This window comes from Hetaerina americana, unplaced genomic scaffold, assembly GCF_022747635.1.
Source record: "Hetaerina americana unplaced genomic scaffold, ioHetAmer1.1.p SCAF_47, whole genome shotgun sequence".
Classification (NCBI taxonomy): domain Eukaryota; kingdom Metazoa; phylum Arthropoda; class Insecta; order Odonata; family Calopterygidae; genus Hetaerina; species Hetaerina americana.
The window spans coordinates 122,485-146,458 of NW_027287063.1; the positions used below are offsets into that span (position 1 = coordinate 122,485).

The following is a 23,974-nucleotide window of genomic DNA, read 5'->3' on the forward strand; positions in this document are numbered from 1 at the left end:
CCTGGAATCTTCAAACAATTACAGCGGAAGATGTTCTAAAATTCACTTCCCCAAATAAGAAAAACCCTGTTTATCAACACCAAGTAATTTATGCAATATTAGTTCCATCTTAAAGAAAAGTCCTAGTCTATTAATCCTTTGTCAGGTCAAAATGAATCCACCAACAATTTAACTAGGTATTTCAGACCTTGAATAACACTTTCATCATAATCAAGATTCCTTATTATATGGCCTGGCCTAATATTCTCTTGGTCAGAAACTTTCTCACTAGAAAATAAAATGGTTCAAAATAAGCCAAATATACCACACAATGCCCACAGGGATGATGAAAACTTTATTGAAGTCGAAAATGAAAAGGGAATTTTATTCTGCATTAATAATAATGAAATATAAGAGTTATTGTGGAACAAGATGAAATGATAAGTACCTCAAATGTATAAAATTTAATTCATTACAATTTCCCATGTCTTTCTTCTTTACATTAACTATGAACATTATTTCAGACAGCAAACACAAACAATAAGAATATCCATAGTTGTACTTGCATGGGAAATACCAAGGCAAATATTACCACGAGTGAATTCTTCTCGGGTCTTCCACCGGGTCAATATCTCCATAGCTGCCGACGTTTCGATTCCCGGCTCGGTCATGGAGACATTGACCCGGTGGAAGACCCGAGAAGAATTCACCCAACTCATACACCGGGAAAGCACCAGATCTTTCAAATATTACCACTGTTTGCATGCTACTCAAAATGATTATTAAAGATAAAGCACCGATTCATAACATAGTCCATTCAATCTCTTCTAACACGGCTGGCAACAATGCACAGGAGACTCAAAATTACACACACTTTGCAGGCTGGTATATCCCAGGTTATTTCTAACCTGAAATCAAAATGTCAGGCATTAATTGGAGGTCAATATGAATTAACCATGGCATGTCACTTCACCAGTAAAAATATAATATTAAATATCTGACACAGATTCATTTAATTTTAAACAGAAATATACCAGTAAAATATTACAACAGATTTTGGTAAAACAATGGTTTCATTGCAAATAACAACATGCAACAATTCTTTAACTTGCAATCTCCATTTTACATGGATTATCCCAACTAACCTGTAATATTACCCAATCAACCTTCTAGAAGGCACGAAAATTGTGCCTTTTATGGTTCTGTGCCCTGTGTTAGGCACAGATTAAAATAGATCTCTTGTACAAAGAACTAGTACATAAGTTCGTACAATACCTCTGATCTCGACTTCTAAGTCAGTCAAACAATGTTTCCTTTGAAAATTCAAGAGATGGCATACATACGAGATGGCGACGGTTTGACCTTCCCATATACAGAAAAAAGTATTACCCAGACCAAACTGTCCACCTCATACCCAAGCATCACCATTCACAAAAATGTGCTGCCTTTCATTCCATGTCACACGGGTATGCAATATTCCAATGTCACCAAACAACAAACAAGAGGAACTCCATAATATTAAACAAAATCCAGTCAACAACAGTTACAGGAAAACAATGATTGACGACATGTATAACAAAAAACAAAAAGCCCAGAAAAAATCATATACCACACTTAAAAACTAGAAGAGCACAGATGGCGAAGAATTCCATTTCTTGGCCACATTTCACTCAGGATACAACAAATACTCACTTTGCTTTGGAGGAGTTGGAAATTTGGCAATCCATTCAGTCTGACAGGTTTGAGGTGGTCAATGAAACATTATACCTCTCCCGTTCCCCCCTCCTAAAATTCTTAAAAGACTCCGATATCTTTCCACCGCAACCCCACCCCCACCAAGGCAGTGATGACCATCGACCACCCCTTAATTAAAGTCAAACCATTATAGACTAACATCCCCCCTAATTAATATGGAACACAATGGGTTTGTTTTCTTCCGTTGCTATTTCTAAGAACGGTGGCGTGTTACATTGAGTTCTTCATTTAATGATAATTTAATTAATATAAACTTTCACAAATTAGAGCCAGTAATCTTCCAACACATAAGCTACCCCTACCCTAGACCATTAATAGCTTGCTACGCCTCAACGCAACTCCCTTACTCCCTTCTTGGAGCCAGACTATATAAGTTGAAAAAATGTTGATGCATGCTACCTGATGATGATGTGCAGCATAGAAACCATGGTCGTGAAATATTATATCTTTATTGTAGAATTATGAAGTTTTTTTTATTTTTATTATTACCCGAATCCACATCCACTCCAAGGAAAGCTTACTAATATTCCAAACTGTTCCTAAACATGTGCCCGAGCATTGTAAAGCCTACTATTCTTAATCTCAAGCTTTTTCCATGCATAACTAAGCCTTTAGGTGTTTAAACAAAGAGTTCACTATAACTAATCCCAATCTCCTGCATAAGTCTATTGCATAATTCCCCAAGATTATTCCTTGATCCGAAACAGTAGTTTCCAACGTCACAATCTCTTCCAAAGGTCTTGACTATGGTCATGTTACAATCCTTATCAAATGTTTCCCTCCAGGAACATCCACAATTATGTCCTCTAAGACAACCTGACTCCAGTTATCCATTTCTTATACAGATATTTCAAATATTTCATTCTTGTCTGACGATTTGCTTCCAATGTACATATGATCTTATAAAGCTGTTACTTGGTTACTTTTACAAGTAGTCTCCTTCCCTCTTCAACAGAGTATCTCAATTCTGACATCAAATGTTCCATTATATGAAGCATTCATCAATACTCACATAACCATCAATGATCCAGTATTCCAATGAGAGAAATATCTTCTTTCACTTGCCCAGGATTCCAGGGATAGGTTCGATATTCGACAGATATATCAGTATGAAAGAAGCAGTATAGGGTGCTGTTTCTATTATTTAAGACATCCTATGCCAATGCAGTCATGAGATCACGGTGGACCAACCGGTGGATGAAATAATCAAATTCCTCCAGCAAGACCTAGGCATTGCGATCAATTTAAACAAAAGCGTACTCACTCCCACGCAGCGCTTAAAGTATTTAGGAGTTAATATATGTACTAGTTCCCGGGAACTGTCCCTCACCCGAGGGTCACTAGAGAGGGCAAAATATATCATTGACACAATCCCGAGGCTCAGGAGGGCGGATTTTCCCAAAGCCCTCGGATTCATATCCTGGTGTGCATACATCCTCCGCCTCCCATATTTCCTTATGTCAGATTTAGCACGCAGACAGACCAAGTGGGCATTAGATTTATGGGAGGCGGGGGTGTGGAAGAAGAAGCGATGCTTCAGTAACATCAGCTACCAGACGGACATCTACTCGGACGCGACACCATTTCAAGCAGCCTGGATGATCCCAGAGTTCGGCATTGAAGAAATCTGAGCTTTCGATGACACCATGCCGATCCTAGAAGCAGAAGCCTATGCGGCACTAATGGCGTTATCGCACACAGCTCAAGACTGCCCTGAACATTATTCAATTTGTATATATTGTGATAATACTGCTGTTATACATTCAATGTTGAAAGGTAAAGGGGCCCTGTTTGCAAACCCTGACCTGAAATTTATGTACGTTAAGTTAATAAAAGAAATGTCACAGGTCGTGACCTGGCAGTACATCTCCACCGCCGACAATCCGGTTGATCATCCGTCTCGGACAGTCCTTCCTCCCTGTGCCAGATCGGCCGCCCATACGGCGGCTGGATGGATATATAGGAGGGATGAAGCCTGAGGCGGCAGTCGGTCGGAAAAGTTGGCAAGGAGGTGTGCTGCCAGATCTCTCAAGAATATCAAGAGGAATGAATATAGAATAGAATCAGGATGTATTTGCCAGTTTCGTTGATTTGAATTTGATCGAGTAAATTGAGAAAAATTAATGAGTACATTGCAGAACACAGGAATATTTTGGAGGGACAAGAGCTCAACTCACAACCTGAGTAGCTTGTCTTAGACTACTCAGGTGCGAGTGGGGAATGGAAAGTCCAGATTGGCAGGGTTAGGAAAAGATGTAAGGCAGTGTTGACCATTGTCAACATTGCTGTTCGAAGTATACATAGTATGTAAAATAAACACGAAAACTGGAGCAATCAGTTGGCCATGACGCGGACTATAGCCCCGCCCACTAGCAGCACTAGCTGCCCGAGATCCAATGGGCCATCTATGCTTAGCTGATCATCTGGCTGTGCCTATGGTGCCAGTTATGTTAGTTTCTGTTGTCCTCATTTTTACTATTCGCCGAAAATGGAAATAGACAAAATCATGGAGCAACGAATCAACACGAAGCTTTTAGTGAAGTGCAGTAATCAAGTTATCAAGAACTTACCGAACAGTTAATGTTTAAGAATGTTACCAGCTGTTTAAACGGTGATAATGCTCTGAAGAAAACTTCCGTTTTCAAGTGGATTAAGCATTTTAAGCATGGCCGACAAGATGATGCAAGGCCGGGACGACCTTTAACCACCTGGGTTGACGTCAACATTTGATTTTCGTCAACCGATCGACAAAAACCTGTCCGAATGATAGCTGATGAACTGAATTTAGGATAATCAACAGTTCATACTATTTTAACCAAACATTTAGGTTTTTAAACAAATTTGTGCAAAAATTGTGCCCAAGCTTTATTCATTGTTCCCATGTTTCTGGAAAAAAAGTCAATCACCATTCTTGATCATACTCCTCATTCGCCAGATCTCACCCCCCTGCAACTTTTCCCTTTTCCCAAAATGCAAAACTGTGATAATGGGGACATCACTGGGAAGATCTGGACACAGTTAAGCTAGAAACAACGAAAAAACTAAAAAGCCTAACTGCTGAGAACTTCCAAGGGTGCAGTGGAAAAGAAAATGGAATAAGTGCATAGTAACAAATAGAGAGTACTTTGGAGTTTTTGGAATTTTTATAGCCTTAGTTTGCCTCTTCATCGAACAGACCTCGTATGATCAGGAAATGATTAAAGAGGCATGGGAAGAACTGGAGTTGGGAATGAAAGTTGGAGGGGCATTCATAAAATCAGTTAGGTTTGCTGATGACCAAGCTTTAGTTTGTCAGTAAGCCAAGGGGCTGCAAGCATTGCTTAGTGAATTGGAAATTCAGTGCGGCAGGTATGGGATGAGAATCAATATTAATAAAACAATAGTTATGCGATTTTCTAGAAAGAAAAAGACGAAGCTAAACATTAAAATGGGAGGGCAAAAAATAGAGCAGGTGGAACAGTTTACGTATCTTGGCAGTGTTTTGGACCAACACGGTCAAAGTAGTAGCGACGTAAGGAGAAGAATTGCACTCGGCAAAGAATCTTTCACAAGGAGGAAGGAGTTGATGACAGGGATAAGTAAGAATGTTAAGATTAGTCTTAAAAATTTAATATGGAGCATAGCTATGAATGGCACGGCAAACGTGGTCACCAGCATGCATATAAGCAGGATGATAGACATAGATCGGAGGCTTTCGAAATTTAGGTTTGGACATGAATGGAGAAGGTGAAATGGAGGAAAATGAAAACAAATGTGAGTTTACCTATGCTGGGCGAGCAGAGGAAGGAAAAATGGATACAGGGCATATTGATCAACAGGGGGATGCTGAAGACTGTAATAGAGGGGAAAATGTTAAGCAAAAGAGGAAAGGGCAGGAGCAGGATAGGGATGTTGGACAGGATGGAAAGAGGAAGGAAGTACACAGAGATGAAGAAGGACTCAATGTAGAGTAGGTAGTTGGATTGTTATGTTTGGAGTCACAAAGTATTTATTTGGCAGTAGTGTCCATCTAAAACGTACCTTAACCGGTAAATTACCTTATAATAATAGATAATGAGCAAATATTGCCATCATTTGCAAAATTTAGGCCAAGGCCATTTTCTTACTCCTTATGAACTTCAGGGAGGGCATGTACTCAGAAGGAATCAGGATGTACTGCCTTCCCACCGCAAAGGTCAGGTTCCTCTCCACCCTTCCCCTTTCCCCATTATTCCCTAATGGCAGAAATGACCTCAGCTGTCAATTGCCTCGCCAAGAAGTATTTTTTTACCAACCTTGTTCTTAAAAAAGCTGAAAAGGGCAATGCAGTCTTCCTGATGAACCTAGCCTCATACATTTAAAAATATTAGGAATTTTATCAGTTGAAACCAAGTAGTGAAGCTATCATGGGACCAACCATTGGACCATCACTGGGAATGCAAGTAGCTATAGCAGGACATACAAGCAAGGCCAACACTCGGGAAAAACAGCAGCTCATCAAGGTGAACTTCATAGCGCGCACATTTTTCATTCTTACTAAGAGACTTAAGACCAATATTCTTATGAGTCCTCTAGTCCCTGGTATTTGCAGCCCCTATCACCTTTGGCACAAAAATGAACTCCATATTTTGACATTTCTCAAAGTTAGTAGTTAATGTGGAGTGAAAAATCCAGTAAAGCTCCAAAGGGCTCTATCAAGGGAAAATCTTCCTCAAAAATGCATTTTGATGCCATTTGTAGTTAATTCATTCACCATCATTAATTTTTAATTATTTTGCGTTCCTATTTTTTTGAAGGACTTATTGAAAAACCCACAAAATAACGCAATCTAACTCAATGAACTTTTTGAACATTACTTACATGTTGACTGATTGGTTATGAAATAAAGAAAAAGTTGGTGTTGGAGGGTTCATAAGGAAATATATTAACCAATGGTTCTAACAGATGAATGAGGTACTACAGGTACATAGCTAATGAATAGTATATATTTATATTTACCTTTACTCATCCCTTCCATGGCTTCCATTGATGTCTTCTAAGGGATAGGCCAAGTCTTCCAGCTTCAAGGAGAGGTAATTTTCCATTTTCTTCTTATCACCGTCACCTGAACTTCCATTCTCAGTCTCCATCTCACCATGGTCTTCTTAACCTCCACATTCATTATTCCTTCCCAATACTTCAGACCAACTGCTATCCATGTTTGGAATCTGTAGCGATATGTTAATACAATTAACATGGACATCTTGTTAGTTGTATATCAATACTTGAACTATCAATTGGTCCTAAAATTAAATATTGATATTTCTCTGCAGAGACAACACAACCCAAGAACATAAAATACATAAGGTGCAGTGCAGGTTTTATTTTGCTTTATTAAATACATTGCAACCTCACTTAACATGCACCTTGCATAGCAAGTTCTCTGCACAACAAGCAAAATTATTTCGACCGAAATTAACTATTTTAGGAAGTGACTTTCCCCATTACGAGGGACAAGGAGGGTAGTTCCTCGAATGATTGCACATCTGCCACTTCAGTTTGTTTAGCACCTGCTTTCCCAGCATCTCAGCATCACTGGTGATCACACAAGGCAAGAATGTGGCTCATATAGCACTCGCATACATACTGTTATCATCATCAGTTTGCATTTTCTCAAAAACAAGGACAAGAATAGGGAGATGGATGCTACAAAGAGCAAGACAAGAATATATTAGTCACCGTCACATATTCTCAATATCATTTTGAGGTTTCTTTTCATGTAATAAACGAAAAGGAATTGCAACACCACAGTATGTACAAGAATATCATTTGTCAGAGAGCAAAAGTCAACTTTGCTGACCTCATGAAGAAGATGCTAGAATCTTCACCAGCAGTAGTATTTAAGAGAGGCTGGGCATGACCGGAATCAAACGACCTGTAAAGCCATGGTGAAACAGCAAGCTCCAACTCAAAGACAGCAGAGAACTTCATCTGTGACTTCTAAGAGCCCACAAACTCATGAGGGTTATCAGCCCAGAGAGATTTTTAATTTGGGCTAAAAAGTCTCTTCATGGAAGACAAAGTGGAAGAGAACCTATAACTGTGCGTGCAACAGTAAAGGAAATAATATTTCCCATGCCACAAGACAAAGAGAATCCATCTTAATTCTGCTATTCTATGCCAACGCAAAAAGCTATTTGAAAACTAAACCCTTCCTTGTTCATTTCAGAAACGACAAGGGCCTTCAAGAAAGGTGAACTCCCAAACAGCATGCTAAACGTGTTGTGGAGGTCACAGGACATAGTGGCCTCATACCATGTGCCCAAATCAATCTAAAGTACGTGCTGGGATTCTTTGTTCGGACTCTGCCAAGTGAGCTGCATCTGGGATTCATTTCTAGCACCCGGGATGCTACGAAACAATGAATCTTGCACCTTGTGTGATGCGATCACGTATTTTTTGAATCACATCCATAAAGGGATTCTATACACAATGTCATGCAGTGAAACATTGCGTACGTGAATCTCAAACTGCGTGAATCCATCATTTTTTCTTTCCTGTAGATAGCAGTGATAATGTGGACAGCCTACCAGAGAGTCAGAATTTTCTACCAGGAGCAAAAAAAAAATGCAACACTCCTGATAATAACAGCATTGAGGCTTGCAAGTGCATGAAATTTTTGAAAATTTTGAATTCCCGAGTGATTCTTTACCGACCACCAACAGACCACAGTACGAAGTTAATCTGGCAACAGAATATAACATAGATTCTTAATTTACAAAAAGGTTTACACGCTGATAATTCACATTCATTGCCCAGTACCCCTTCTCACTGCTCCGCATCCTACCCTTATGGCCCTATTATTAGTGCAGGTCCTTCAATGAGTGGAAGTGTTTGCACACTCAACTACAACACACATTCATTGTCCTCCTGTATGAAGAATTACATGTCGATGTAAACTATATTTCTAAAATTTTATATTTTGCTATTATTATACATTCCATAATTATACCAAACTTTATATTTATTTTTTTATACTTCTAAAAATAGTATTTCTTCATTTTATTGCAAACTGAGCAATAATTAAGCATGTACCTACTCAATTCAAGTAAAAAATAGTTACCTTTATACACGTACTCAACGCAATGGTGATGGCTGCGCAGACTTCAGGAACAAACTCCAATATTAGCTGTTTAGAAATTTTGAAAGCATGCATGCGGCTTGCATATAAGTCTCCATTTGTGTAAACACAGAGTGATTGCAAGCCTGATGGTAGCAGAAACTGCCTCCCAAAATTCATTTCCATTTTTGGAATACGCGATCTGACCACTTCCGGAAGACATTCAAAATTGACTGGACTCATACGAACAAAATTTCTAAATCCCATTTCATTCTCCAATTTAAGAGTGTCAAGAAGATTGTGCCCATGCTTATTTCGATCCTTGAATAAACTACGCATCCACCAAAGCGGTGGCTTTCGGTTACCTTTATTTTTCAGTGCTATACAGTGCTACTGCAATCCCTGAAAGCACGACCTCGTTCGACATGGCTCAGATTAAAAATAAATGCCTGATTTGAGAAGGCTATCCTGGGTGTCTTTCATAAACTGAAATGCGAGGATTGCAACAGCGTTTATGTCAGTCAGACCGGCAGGAATGTCAAGTTACGAGTCAAGGAACACGCAAGGTGTCACAAAAATCAGAATACCAACTCTCTCTTCGCCAAGCATTTACTAGAATTCAACCACAGCAGTGACTTTGTCCCTGAGATATTACACACACTCCCAAAAGGATTAAAAATGGACGCTCTCGAGCAATTAGAGATTAGAAGGCACTTGGTAATCCCAACACGACACTTTGTAATGAGCAATTGTTCCCATACCCCTCCCCACTCCTCTCCGAGAAACTAGCCTGGAAATGGTCAAAACAATCCATCAACGCACCTGCTAGCCCCCACCCCTCTCAGGTCCTTCCAACCCTCCCCGCCCCCACTCTGTCCTGAGGGTATATATTCTGGCACTGTGTCCGTTTTGCAAATTTGTACCTGATGATGCCGCAAGTGAAACGCGTTGTACCGTATAATATAATCTGTGGAAAAGTATGAGTCTTTCTTTTTAGTATGGATACTCAAGAAGATATATGAAAGATTTTCCAGAGATGACTGAAACGGACCTCAAGAGTATTTTTTTTCAGGGACCTATCAGTTAGGTGAAGCCATTTGCTACTTAGCCGAGCTGATGGATGACATGACACTATCAATTGGGGTATATTAGGATGGAACCCACTATCATTTAAGTTTTAATCAGGTCAAGACACGGATAGTAACACCTACAAATGTTATGTCGAATATAAACCTAATTCAATTGGGTACAGCGGTATTTTGTGCCATGCTTGTGACTGTGCCAATGGATTAAGAACTCTAGGGTCCTATTGTCACATTGCCATGATTATTTATTACCTTAGCAATGCAAGGTATAAGTCAAAAATTATTAGACCAGCAAAAATACTTTCAGAATTATTTATCACATCAGATACTGCCCTGTCATAAACGAAGATAGTGATGAGGACTTAAACTATTACTGTAATGCAATTTTGTTTTTGCACTATTTTGTACTTTTATTAAATTTCATTATTATTATTAAAAATTGAAAAATAGGTCTAATATGAAATTAAATATAATTATTTTATTAATTTAAGCCTTAAAATGATATTTAAATGATAATCACCACTCGAATCAAGGGGGAGAAAACAAAAATCATTATTTGTCACATATTAAAGGAGTTATTTGCTTAAAATATGAAAAAAATCACCAAAAAATGCAATTTTTTCCAATTTAGATTATGCTTTCAGGTTTCATTCTGAAAATGGCCAACCTGACTCAGCTATTAGAAATAACAGAAAAACGTAGATGAAAAATTGCTCTTCATTCACATGCAGTTGAGGGTGTGTGCTAAAAACATGGGGAAAAATCAAAAAAAGAGGGTTTGTCATATTTTGAGCATGTTTTGGTCTGAAAATGGCAAACCTGATCCCACTTTATGAAATAATGAAAAAATATATCACAAATCAGCATGTTTTTGGACATAAAAATGTATTTTCAGTATTTTATTTCATATTTTTTAAAACATAGGATTGCTCAGGAAAATATTTTTTTGAAAAATCAAATCTTTTGCGTTAGGAGACCCCTGGGGCCACCTTGGGAGCTAAACATTTGGCTAAAGGGGTTTCTAAATATTTACTTTCGAGTGCCCAATCCCAAATAAGAATCAAGGTGAGCGCAGATTTTACCATCTTATCTGGCTATAGTCTTTAATACAGATTCTATGATCGATTTTTTAGAATAGGCAAAAATTGAAGACAAGCCAAAACACATTCAAGCAAAACAGCTGTCAACATTTAACTGAACATTCAAAATTGCCGAGCTTTTGGACATAAGTGAGAGACATAAGTACCAACATAACACCAAAACAAATTGAACATAACAACCCGCAAAATATACCTAACCCACAAAAATTCAAAATTCACCATACTTTTCAAACAGACCCTGTACGTTCGAATTTAGACATTACATACTATTGACAATCTTTTTATTTTATGAAATTAAAAACTTTTATTACCGCCCAGGTATTTAATAAATTGTATTCTTTAAAGAAGTAATCAACTTCTCAAAGAAGTTAATTATCTTTACAACTGTAACTTGATTAAAATTTTCACTCTTCTGTGAAGAGTGAAAATTCTTATACCGCACCGCATAAAAGTTACCCATACATGGAGTTTAATGTATATGCTAGCAATCTTATGAAGCTACCCTATTAAATTTCTTTAATATAATAGTGTTAACACATTAAACCACATCCATACGGACGGCTATTACAACCTTCCTTTGAAGGCTTTGCTGGCTTCAGCAAGAATGCAATTGTCACTAGAATGAACTCGCGCAAGGGAAGGAAACAGTTTTACAATCTTCATAATGCATTGAAAATATTACATGTTCTCTTTCACTAGTATTCAAATTAGGTCATCAGTCTGGGTTCCAGCAGGGATAATGTGCATCTCCGCTAGACTGTCCCCTTACCCAGTGGTCAGTTGAAATTAAAATTATGACACCAGTCATTAGCAAAAAAGTATTATTCAATTATTACTTTTAATTAATTTACGTTTTAATGATGCAGCAACACCTGGGGGCATTCACTTCACTTCACTGAAGATAATGTACATGAATTTTTTGATGTCACACACAAACAATTTGAAACAGATTTGAAAACTGTCAAAAAGCAGAATGTGCAAAACATGGCTGCTTTTTTAAAATGTCTGACCCCTCTAAAAATGCTGCACACTCAACAAAGGCCAGTTTTACTTGTGAGTGCCTTCCAGCAGAAAACTTTGCATGTACTGTCAGTGCAGAAGGTAGAATATAAATCACATATTACTCTTTTGTGTTATCATTTAGAATTATAATTAGTAGAAAATTCCAATCAGGTTAGGTGTCTTAAGTATCCAAAACCTATGCTCCACAACATTTTAAAACCCCACCTCATGCATTATAAATAAGTACATTTACCTGCGTAACCTCCAGCAATTCTTCAAATTAATGTCTCCCTTAATTGCATTTTATGCCCTAAATTACATGCCTATCCTCCTAGGTTAAATTGAAGAAGGGACCTTATGGTCCCAATTTTGCCCAAATAAAGAGACTTATCTATCCAACCTCTATTCAGCCTTCCACCTCATTTACCCACTTAATTACACCCTGCCAGAGTCTTTCAGAGAATTTCCATTTAATGAATCATTATAAAATTTGAGACAACGCTGAGATTAAATATCAAAAGACAATTCTATAATAGGGGACCTTTTTACTCAGAGATTTCTCGAAGTACTTACAGTGCTAATGAAACAAAAGAAAGAATTTCTTATCAGAATATGGACCAATCGTGTATTAAGACACCCAAAAGACTAAATAGCATCACCAGAAAGCAGACAGCAACAAACACAAAGAAGGTTCTAGACCAAGAAATAATTTCCGTAGTAGTAGTTAACTGCCGAAGTTTAAAAAATAAGATACCGGAATTTCACCTCAACCTCATTCATAGCACAGAGTCAGATATCATTATAGGAACTGAAAGTTGGTTAACAGATGATGTCGCAGACAGCGAAATATTTCCAAGTCCTTCACAATTGAGAGAAATGACAGACAGAATACAGCCGGAGGAGGAGTGTTTATCGCTGTAAAAAACTACCATCAGTAGAGCTGAGTTATTTCCTGATAACTGTATAGAAAGTGTCTGGTGCTCAGTAAAAATACCCAGTGCAAAAGAATATATGTCAGTGCGTATTATAGACCACCCCATGCTGGCATTAACTCAATACTAGATCTAGAAACGCAGATAAAAAGCTTTACATACAAGAACGTGCATAGACTATCGTGCATAGAAATCAGTAGTGATTTTGATGTTCCCACAGTAGATTGGGATTCGTACAGTTTTATAAATGGAGGTAAAGACAAGGATTCATGCAAGTCCTTCTTATTGATGTTCACCTCAAATTCCCTACACCAATTAGTCACTTCACCAATAAGGGGAAAGAACATTCTTGATCTATTAGCTACTAGTACACCCGAAAGGGTCTTAAATGTATGAGTTATTGATGGAATCAGTGGCTGTAAACGCTAAATTCTCCCTAACCGTAGAAAAAGTTAAAAAACCTCAGAGAAAAATTTATTTATTCAATAAAGCTGACTACGATTCCTTCAAATGTGAGTTGAACTCTTCCTTCCTTAGATTTGACAAATTAAGCAAAACCAGGAGTGTCGAGGATACCTGGCATAATTTTCTTACGATAACACATTCAACAATACAGAGATTCATACCTAGTAAATATATAGTAAAGATATAAGAGAGAATAAGGAACCCCTTTGGTACAACTCCGAAGTACGGAAATCACTAAGACGGCAAAAGGCGTGCCATGCCAGAATGAAAGATCCGGTTAACGATTCCTCCCCTGATAAAATCAACAGAATACAGAATTACAAAGCATCTAGGTCCACTGCCAAGAAGGCCTTCCGGAAGGCGCTAGCGGAATTCAAAAGGACAAAATTAGGTGAACATTCAAACAATAACCCAAAGATGTTTTGGTCCTATGTCAGGGAAGTGCAGGGAAAAAAGTCCACCGTATACTCATTGAACAACGAAAAGGGGGATAAAAAAACAAGTAGTTTAGATAAAGCAAACATTAAACTCATTCTTCCAGTGTTTTCAACAAATGCTCCCAGAATATACCAGAGAACCTTCCGAAAACATTGCTGCAGCCAATGCAAGCAATCGACTTTACCACCTGAGGAATAGAGTTAAAATTGCGTCATCTGAAATTGCCCCTTATCTTGAAATAATATTTAAGAAATCATTAGCAGAAGAAAGAGTGCCAAGTGGCTGGAAGATAGCTTCTGTAACACCCATATTTAAAAAATGGAGATCAGGAGGACCCCAGCAATTATAGGACAATATCGCTCACCTCCATCTCCTGTAAGATTCTTGAGCACATCATTGTTAGTTCCATAATGAGGTACCTCGACAGCCAAGATTTATTGATTAATAACCAACATGGGTTCCGTAAAGGTAGATCATGCGAAACTCAACTCGCACTCTTTGTTCATGATATAATGCATTCCGGTGAAAGTAATATTCCAGTTGATGCGATATTTCTAGGTTTTAAAAAAGCTTTTGATAAAGTCCCTCATTGCAAGTTACTCGCGAAGTTGGAAGCTTATGGAATACACGGGAGTGTTATATGCTGGATTAGACAATTTTTTAAAAATCGTGTTCAAACAGTCGTCCTGGACGGTGTATCATCCGATACCGTCAGGGTCACGTCGGGTGTACCACAGGGAAGTGTCATAAGCCCTCTCTTATTTCTAATATACATAAATGACCTCAGTACCGTGGTTAATAATAGGCTCCGTCTTTTTGCTGACGATGCATTTATGGGGACATTCAAAGTCGCCAAACCAGAGTCGCGTTAGCCAATGACCTAAATGCAATTCAGACTTGGTGTGATACAAGGAATTAAATTTGAAAAAATGCGTAGTAATATATTTTTGGGAAAGGAGTAATGCCCTCCCATTTAGTTACAAAGTGAAACAAACAGAACTCGCGAGGGTGGATTCCTTTAAATACTTGGGTGTAACAATTACGATCTGTCCCGGGGAAAGCACATATGGGAAATATGCAGTCGTGCTGATAAAAAATTGGGATTTGTAAAAAGAGTGCTGTGTAAATGTGACGACAAAGTGAAGGAACAATGTTTTCTTGCCCTAGTCAGGCCCCACCTAGAGTATGCTGCCAGTATTTGGGATCCTCAAGAGATAAAGTTAATTTCGGAATTGGATCGAGTTCAGCGGAGCGAGGCTAGATTTGTCAAAAATTGTTATGACCAATGCAGTAGCGTAACTACTTTGCTAGAAAATTTAGGCTGGGATTCTCTAAAACAGCGGCATTTACAATATAGATTAAACTTATTAAAAACATTTAAAGATTAGTCCTTTTCCAATGACATCAAGAACATAATACGAACTCCAACGTATTATGGACGGAAGGATCACGAATATAAGATTAGAGAGATAGACTGCAAGACTGACAGGTTTAAATGGTCATTTTTTCCAAGAACAATAAGAGACCAGAATACTTGTAATCGAAATCCCCCACTAGTCGGCTCGACATAAGTATTAACCTACAAGTTAGTGACTGCGCATGGTTATACTAGTATATTTATAAATTTTTTTTGCAGGTTCCCCCGACCTTTCCCCTTCCATCTGAAAATCCATTGCCCCCTCATTCCTTAAGCTTTCCTCCTGGTGCTGAACCCCCAGCTACACACCTTTTTGGTGGCTCACAGGGTATTGATGTAGATGTAAATGTACTTGCATGGAGGAACTGACTACGGTGGCCTGATATTAATGATAACAATCCATATCATTATGTACATCTTCAGGTGCATTTAGGATAGCTGACAAAATGATTTAAAAGCAATATTTGATCTCTATCATTAGCAAGACATTCTAAAAGGGAAATGCACAAAACATGCAATACAAAACTAAAATACAGAAATCATAAGGGAATCTACCATTCTAAGATTTTATCAGTTCAGCTTAAGTCCCAATTCCAAAAAAGGGAAAGGCAGCCATTTGTGATGACAAGAAAAGAACAAGGCTGAATTCACATTCAAGTAATATGGTATTCGAAATAAGGAATAGGAGGAATGAGAAGAGGGCAAATGATTATAAATGAGATGATCAGTTACAAGTTCAGAATGGGGAGAAGCACCCATGTTGTCACAAAAAATACTAGGAACAATAATATAGTGGAACTTTGAATACAATCTGAATGTATGTGCCCATTTCCTATATTTCAAGAAAGTTTTGTAGATTGAATCATTGAAGTAGAATTAATGCTTGTATTGAACAAAGTAGGAGTGGATTAAAGGGACAGGAGGCTCATTTCACCACCTTCAAATTTCTCAGACTGGTCAGGTGCATGGGGAGGATGATGAGTCTGGCTTGGCCACGTTAGGAAGAAGGATGAGACCGCCTAGATCTAACAAATAAATGAGGCACTACAAAGCCAATGAATGGTACACTTATATTTACCTTCAATCAACACCTCCCATGGCATACATTGATTGCTTTTAAGGGATAGGCTATGGCTTTCAGTTTCAAGGAGAGAGACACTCGTGATCACGGCCCACTGCACTTCTCTGTCTCCATCTCACCATGCTCTTCTTAACCTCCACATTCATTATTCCTTCCCAATACTTCGGACTAACTGATAGTCATGTTTGAAATCTGTAATAAAATATTATACATCGATTAATATTGACATCTTATAAGTTTCACCTCCAAACTTGAAAAAGGACAAAAGATAAAATTTTTCTTAATTTTAAGTGCAACTTCTACTTTACTATCTTAAATATATGTAGTCTTCCCTAAATTAAAAAAATAATTATGTATAATTGGAACACCCCTGCCAAGAGTAATGTTATTTAGTGGGACAAAGGCTACAGTCACAAAAGTTCTTCATCAATCCATAGGATGTCATTATCTAATTTTAATTGAAACTGTTACTGTCATTGAAAAGAAAGTAATATTCTACATCAAACCATCTTATTTTTTAAATCTGCTCAGCAATTAAAAACAAGTTCATACAAACCTTTGATTGCAATATAAATATACTTATGTAGCACACAAAAGAACATTTCCCAACACAAGCAGTGAATGAGGTAGTCTTATTACTTAGTTTTGGATAATTCTGCAAACATGTGCTTTACAAATTTGCATTTCACATAAATTAACACACAGCAAATATACTGATGGTAACATGGAATAACAAATGCTGACATATGTTACACAAACACAGAATATCCTCCCCACTCCACATTCACCCAATTTGGACAGACTACAGCCGTGGACTGAGAACGGCTTATTAAGGGATTACCAGAGGCAGCGAATATTGTAATTTTATAAAAGATACATTTAATATTCAAGTTTCTACTAATATGGTCAACAATGATTAAAACATTTCAATCGATACTTCAGCTACTCAGTTGAAATTATGAACAAACCATTGCTTCAGGAAACATAATTCATAAGTTTATCTTTATTCCACATGTAGTGCAAACAGGATAAGTTTTTGAAATATTTAGCTAATTCTTCCAGGTGACTTGGCTACTCTCCATTCAATAAGGTACCAAATGACGACGGGGTCTTCTGCCAAAAAAATTAGTGACTTTGGAAATAAAGATTAATTAGGTGAGGCATTAAAAAAAAGACGCGTAGAGTAGTAAACAAAGGCATGCTCCTTCAAACTATGAGTATGGAGGTCTCTTGAGAGCAGGGTAGTGATTGACATTGCTTTACTACCTGAAAAAGAGGACTTAGAGCCATTTTTTTATACATTTTGAATTGAATTTCCACAGCATGTATGCCAAGTTCAGAAAATTCCTATGGAATTTGAAAGATAGGCCATCCACCGGTGATATGTGCATTAATAATTAAATGGGAGTAAAAAATGCAAGATACTAACACATGATATAACACACTTGCAAAATGCTTGCCTGTAATTAACACCACTGCAAGAAGTGGTTGGCTATGGTAGTTCAGCAAGCATTATATTTACAATAAGCACATCTCATGAGCTGATAATGATGCCATAGAACCATTTTTTAAAAAATTAAATCCTTCGAAGACTGGATATGATTATCAGTTATCTGCAGCAATGAGAAACCAATTCACAATTGCCCACAGTTGATCAAAACAAATAGTGCAAAAAGATCTTAAGCTGGATTGCGGATGTTTAGCAAAACCTGCTAGATTTTAAGCATCTCTTCATTACCATGGAAGAAACATGGATATATCACTACACATCTGCAGTCCACCTAATGAACTGACTGGTCTGAGTGGATTCTGTGTTAAAGAGATGAAGACCCTTCCAACAGCTGCAAATGCAATGACAGTAGTTTTTGGGGATTAACGGGTGAGAATTTACATAGACTAATTGGAGAAGGGTCATACTATTTCCACCACATCCTATGCATTCCAAATCCAAATTTGGCTCCTTCAAGACAAAAACAGAAGTGGTGTTCGACGAAATATATATGCCTTATCGAGACGAATAAAAAATTCATTGCAAAAAATTTCTTCTTCTTTATCTATATTCCACTGACTTTTCAAACCACCCTCATGATGACAATGAAAATAAGTATGAATTAATGCTTATCATTTTCCACCATGTAAATTAGGTACACACGCATGAATGAATGGTCGAAAATATCATCGGAGGATATAATATGTTTACAAATACAGAGTGATAGGTAGACTTAGAAGAAAATGAAAACACTCTGGAAGTAAAAAGCAAAACTCAAGTAAGAAATTCAATGTAATTGAGAAAAATTAATTGAACCAGAAAGGACTGAAGAGAAATGAAAAGAAACTTATCACTAATTGAATTAGGCCAACAGTTTTACTTCATTCAAACCAGAATATCAAACTTTTCAAAACAATTGGCCAACTCCTTTTTCAGAATGTACATCAGCTGCCTCTTCACATTCTCTCTTATCTTATCAAAGACACGAATTACAAGCTGCAGTTGCATGGGACCTATTGCAAGCCACAAATAACGACGAAAGTTTACTAAAAGAGGCCATTACTGGAGATTAGTCAAGGGTCCATGGGCATGACCCTGAAACAGAAGCCCAGTCTTCCCAACAGTCAGTTAACAAGATATATATATACACACACACACACACACACACTTTATCCCGAGGAAGGGTTACCAAATAGGATTTCGCACATTGGGGGCCATTGGCCTGCGTCTACTATTTCGAGTTGGCAGAATTTTTCGTCGTTGTAATTAGCTGGAAACTAAGCGTCAGGATTGGACCAAAAATGGATTCAGAATCGCCATGAAAATACTTTTTGAAGCCAATCGTCTCCCTAAAATAAATTTTTGCGCGATGCTTCGTCATTTTGGTTCGCACATTAGAGGGGATATTCAGGATAAATTACGTCAAGTATGTGATTGAGGATCTTCGGGAAGAAACTCCGAAGGAATGTATACAAAATTTGACAGATAGTAGGGTAAGTTGGGGTGCAGCAGGAAAACTAACTTTCGAATTGATAATAAGTACATTTAAATGACGGGTGAATTTTAGGGTGCTATTGAATGGAAGTGGGAATATGTCACTTGGTCAGTCGTGGCTTCATTCTCCAGTTTGGTGTAATATCTGGTCCCTTTTGTGCGTCAGTCTATTTATAGTAATACTACGCTAGTTTCGCGTGGAAAATTGGGTTGGCAAAAATGGTTCTCTCGCATTGCTGCGAGCATATTTCGGAAGGAAGGGAGATTCAAAGTCCTGTGAAAACTTGCGATCTTTTCGAAGATGTTTCCAGTAACTTCTCATCGCAGCCTTACTTATCAATGCAATGTGGGGTTTCAGGTATTCCTTGCTGTCTGTGTTAAACTCGTGGGCATTATGTTCACCTAGTATGGATAAGCCGATTCAAGGAACATTCGGGTTGTTAAATTTAATCTAATAATCGAAACGTGCTCTAGCTGACGCAATATTGGCTTTCAAGGATCGGGTGTGTATCTTCCCATGCGTTGAGCTTCCTCCTTAGACATTGTAGAAAGTTAGGGTGTATATTTTCTTGCTAGCCGTCATTTCCCTGCCATATTTGCAGTTTTAGAATGCTGAAACTATCTACCGACCACTCGTTCAATTCGATTTCAGTGGGTAGATCAACGCTACGCTTTCTGTGAGACCCCAAATTTTGGTGTAACTTAAATCATGTATTATCACATTTCTTTTCCCTTGCTGTGACTAATAAGTTTTATATTGTTTTGGCATTCATTCTGGGAGAATAATTGATTTGAAATGTTGTGGAATTGTGATTACCTTTATAATGTTGTACCGCTGTACACGTTTCCTTTCATGCCGAAGGTGTTGAAAATGCAAATACGAGGGTCATCCGGAAAGTAGTACCCGTTCGTGCCGCATGAAGTGCTGACGACGCGAGTAGCCGCTGGACGAGGTCAGATAGCTTCAGTGGCTTGTCTGCCTTCTCTGAGCCAAGTTGCGTGACGCTAGCATTGCCTGTGTTGTTTCTGTGATTGTTTACAATGTTTAAAAAAATTGAGAACACCGCCAGTTGTGAAGTGAGGGCAGTGATTAAATTCCTCAATGCAAGAAACGTTCGCCCATGTGATATTCATCGCCAATTAAAGGAGATGTATGGAGACAATGTAATGGACGAGTCGTCTGTTCGGCGGTGGTGTCGCAACTTCAACATGGGGAGGGGGAACACACACGACGATGAGCGTTCGGAGAGACCGTCTGTCATTACAGACCAACTGGTGAGCTCAGTTGACGAATTCGTGAGGAACGATCGGCGCGTCACAATTGATGACATCTGTGAGCATTTTCCCAATGTTTCTCGAACAATTGTTCATGAAATTGTTAAACACCATCTGCATTATGCAAAAATTTGTGCAAGATGGGTCCCTCGCGTATCTCAATGAGCTGGCTGCGAAGGACTATGCAGCAGGAATACAGAAACTTGTCACACGTTATGACAAATGCCTTAATTTGCTTGGAGATTATGTTGAGAAGTAGTTTAAAGTATCCTCTTTCAAATAAAATTTTTTATGTTTGTTAATATTTACTTTTGTGTCTTTATTTCACGAACGGGTACTACTTTCCGGATGACCCTCGTAATACCTTTTCAACATCAAGGCTATATAGCCATCCTTCCAATTTATGCAAGAGATTTAATGTGTCATTTAACTTTTACTCCATTAGCAATTCCCAGCCTGGCTGCTCTAATATTTTGGATACCATACTAAGTTTATCATGACAATGTTTTACTAATCTAGCTGCTCTACGCTACATGAGACCCAATTCCGCAATCCATCACATAGCAGAACAGCAGCATATTCCAAATGAGGCCATACCAGCAAAAGATAACATTTCACTATGACTTTTTCATCAAATCTGCCCAGTTATCTTCCATTAAACACTTAATTTTTTGTTAACTTGACCATATTTCCCCAACTGCCTTTCAACAAGGAGAGGTCTGAGGAGTGAGGGCAATGTCCAAGATGATTAGGGATATCACCGTAACCCACGGCATTGTTGGCAAATAAAGTTAGCTATCATAACTAGTGACTACAGAGTTAATGATCTAAACGTAAAGTAGGAATTAAAGAGGTACAATAACACTTTCCTTGGGAACACCCAAAGTAACTTGTACTGCATTTGACAAAACTCTTTGTACCCGAACATTCAAAAAGTTTTTGCAACAAAGTTTTAATGCAACAAAAAAGTTTTTTAATGCAACAAAGGATACTTTTATATATGCCGTAAACTTCTAGATTTGCAAGTAGTTAACTATGAGGTCCTGTTTATGGAGTGCTACGCCTCTTCATTGGGGCACCGCCTTCTTCTTTAATACTTATCCCATGGCAGAGTTGTTAACTTCACGAATTTCCCTACGAGATGAGAAAGCCGAGTACATGCACTTCCATATAATTTAACATTATCGTATTGGAAAAAATTTAAATAGAGTAACTACTTCAGCTCAATTAATTGATTTGTTGGACTTCCTAGGTCATTACTTTCAAACCTCCCCAAGATTCCCGACCCTTATGCCAGATTAATTAGCTTGACTACCCGTGACGTACTAAAACTAACGATGTTCGGCAAGAAAAATGTACCGTAGTTAATTTAAGTGCTACCCACAGCTACCTCTCAAAATCTTCGGGCTCAAAAATGAGAGTTTGACCATAACCTCGATTTACGTTAACAAATGGGGAAATTATTAATTTCGAAATAACAAAATTTTATTCATTTTCAATAATTAGAAATTCCCTTAAAACTAAAGGCACATATTTAACTTAGCGATAAACTAGAGCATTAATTGGTTGCGGATTAATGGTAATATTTGCAAATCCCAAATCGCTTGCAATTCATTACCTACACCTAGTTCATTTTGTAGCTTAGCTCGTTTAGCTGCACCCGTATCCTCATTCATCCCGCTATGTGAACAACGTAGCAACAGGAGAACTATTATGAAAGAATCTTTCATAACAGACACCTATGAAATTCTCCCTCAGCGAGTCGCTTCGCGTACTCTTATATGAATGCAACCACAAAACTACAGCTAGCCAAGAAATTAAATATTTCACTGCACTATTTAGAGAAATTCATGAAATCAAATGCTCTAAGGGAAACAAAACAGCGAGTGGCCCATAGTATACGTTTCTTACCACGCTGAAAATGTACACTAACTGCTAATTAACTGAAAATGTATATGGTTACAACTTTACAATGGCATGATAATGATACGCATTTACCTTAATGAAATGTTGGATACCATTCGGTTTCTGCAAATCGGCGTTGTAAACAATCTCCACTCGACACTTAAATTTCGCAAAAAATTAGGTCATCTTTTCACCTGCTACCTTCGACCGGGTCCCATGAACAAGATTCTCACACCTGATATTTTAACGGGCAAAAAAACGAACGCTAATATTAACAATTCCACGTGTCCTATGCAGCCCCACGCATACTCATACATTTACCACTAAAATGCATACCTGTTACTCTGTATACTTCTCCCTTCTTCTCAATTCCTGGTCCATGAAAGCAGGAAAGTTTGAGAACTAGCACATACATTTCACACGAGGTAATTCGTCGTGACTGCAGACCGTAGATATGACACCACGTGCCTATTACGATGGCTACCATTAAAAATGGCGCCGTATGCGGCAATGGCGCTGAGGTGAACGGTCAACTTTGTCAGTTTACTAAAATTGGCCCACGAAGAGCTAGCCCACGACTATCCACCGGCCGTTGGAGCTGTGGATTTTTCAGTCATACCAACGTAAATATTTTTTCACGAAGTAACTAAGTAAATCCCCTAAACCATTGCAGTAATCTCACTACAGCGGACATATTATACTCAGTGATACTCCCTGGGCCAAGTTCAGTTAACTTTGTCAACATCTCAAAAATATATGTTCAGTTTTAAACAAGGAAAATACGGTTCCCCGAAGAAAAATTTAAACGGAAACAAATTAATAAGTAGTAAGTTTAATTGCCTGCGTTTAAAGAACCTGCGTGAATGCATGTTTAAAAAGTATTTTAAGTATAGGAACGTTAATTTTGTAGCTAAAATGAAGGTAAGGAAACCATGCAGCAGATGTAAAATGATGTTCTTTCCATTTTGATTAGCTTTAATGCTGCAAATATTTTCGGAGATAAAATGAGTCAGATCCAATATTTTCTATTAAATATAATAAAATAGCAGACTACGGTTGATGGTGTACTACGGGATTGTGTTAAAGAATGTCTGGTTTTTAAGATATTTATTTTTCCATTTTTAAGGATTATATGCAATTTTTCAGCCGAGAATTGGTTGCGGTTTGTAACGTTCGTTAACGCTCGTGTGATCCGTAAATGATGATGACGTACATCTATTTCATCCTGTCAAAAGAATGAATAGCATTTTCACTTATTATAATTACATACATTTCCTAACTTCCTTCATTGCCGTATTCATTCACCGAGTACATTTGTATGTTTTCTTTGTGGGCACTGCTACATTTGTACTTTAAATTGGCATACAGCAATAGCCTGATAGGGGGGTGTTGCAACCCCAAAGCCTCTTCTAATGCCTGGAGTGTGCTTTGTCCACCCATAATTTCCCCAACCCTTCATCCTTCTCATGTAAGCCTCAA

At 37.9% G+C, this 23,974-nt stretch overlaps 1 long non-coding RNA gene across 1 annotated transcript; it reads right to left on the reverse strand.

Moving 5' to 3' along the window:
* Nucleotides 1-414: 414 nt before the first annotated feature.
* On the reverse strand, nucleotides 415-22,717 carry LOC139693358 (uncharacterized). Its single transcript, XR_011702042.1, has 4 exons — nucleotides 22,589-22,717; nucleotides 16,330-16,524; nucleotides 6,712-6,920; nucleotides 415-887 (listed from the first exon to the last, which is right to left on the reverse strand). It is a non-coding gene; the product is annotated as an uncharacterized lncRNA (long non-coding RNA).
* Between the last annotated feature and the right edge of the window lie 1,257 nt (nucleotides 22,718-23,974).